The sequence below is a fragment of the Apis dorsata genome, unplaced genomic scaffold (assembly GCF_000469605.1).
Source record: "Apis dorsata unplaced genomic scaffold, Apis dorsata 1.3 scaffold_94, whole genome shotgun sequence".
NCBI classification, from domain to species: domain Eukaryota; kingdom Metazoa; phylum Arthropoda; class Insecta; order Hymenoptera; family Apidae; genus Apis; species Apis dorsata.
Genome location: NW_006263392.1, coordinates 207707 through 209435, shown reverse-complemented (window position 1 = coordinate 209435; position 1729 = coordinate 207707).

Sequence of the window (1729 nt, the reverse complement as noted above, 5' to 3'; positions counted from 1 at the left end):
ATATATATATAATATAAAAATATTCGTCACGTGCAATTGATGAGACATTTGAAAATTATATGTTAACACGGAAAATATATCGAAAATGTTGATACATTATAATACATGATAAAATGAATATCTAAAATATATAAAATACCAAAATATTTGACCATCGATTTTAATTTTTATTTAATTTTTTTTTTAAACTTTAAAAATTAAACTTTTATTTTAGAGATGAAAAATTATTTTATTTAAATTCCATAAGTATTTATTATTATTAGAAAGACCGATCAATCTCATATACATTTTTGTAAAGAAGAAGGTAAGAGGTAATTATAACTATTCATATCTATATTATTATATATAATTGTTCATATCTATTACTCATCGCGATAGATATATCGCACATAACAGTTCATCCGATAACAAAAGTAAAGTCTGCATTTTTAACATAAGAAGTTCAAATACTAAAAAATGATTAATGATTATGCTACCACAATAAATTTTTATTGCTAAATATTCCGGAAATTGCAACAAAATTGATCTTTTCTTGAAAATGCTTTTCACATTTTTTCAAATGAAAAAATTTTTAAAATAAGCAAAATATTAGAATAAAATATTTTTAAAATCTTCATCCTATGATACAACGCTTTAATCAATGTTTCAATTCAAATGTAGGCATTTTGACCAAAAAAATTGGTCTAATTTATTTATTTAATATTTATACAAAATAAAATATTTTCATTTTTTGCGTTCATGTTTATTAAATTGTAATAAATTATTTTGCGGAAAAGACAACGATACATATATTTTATTCATGATGATGCATCACCATATTTCTATTAAATTATTTTGAAATCTTTTGAATTCGTATTTCGGAGGATTAGAAGAAAATCTATCATATTTATAAGATTTAATTTAAATTCTAAATTTTTTTCTTTGGGACACGATTAAAAATATACATAATCGAATCGAATATAAATATACATAAATCGGATCAATAAATAAGAAATACTAATTAAAATAATTTTATTTTTTGGATTTTTAGATGAACAAGTATATAAGAACAAAGTATATAAGATAAAAATTTTAAATTTAAATATGAAAATATTTTGAACAAAATTCATTTAATTAATGACAAAATTTCAATATAATTTTTCAAAAAAACATGATCTGTAACCCATAATTTTTTTGAAACATCTTTATTTTTATAATAAAAAAAAATTTGATCTTGAAATTTAATCGAGATCAATTTTGCGGAAATTTTTTTTACAAATCTTTCTCGAATCCAAAAAAGTAAAATAATGTAATAATTAAAACATAATATTTTATATATATTCTCTATGAAGAAATATAATATAACATTATACATCATAGAACATAATACATCTTAAAATTTCCTGAATTATTTTATAAATTTCAGAAACTTTCATGTATTTTTTTTTGTAAGATTTAATTACATTTTGTAGATTTTTTCAACCAATTTTATTTTATTTTTTTTATTTATTTATATTTATATATCATTACAAAAAAGAATGTATACTACTATTCTATATTCTACTACTATATACTATTTATAAATTAATAATTTATACACATTAATATTATGTAATTTAATTACATTTAATTATATATATTAATATTATTCTACAATTCATAGCTCATATTTATTCTATTTTACTGTATTCATCTTATACAAAACTATTTTTATTTAAACAAATATATAAATTTTTAAATAAAAAGAGAA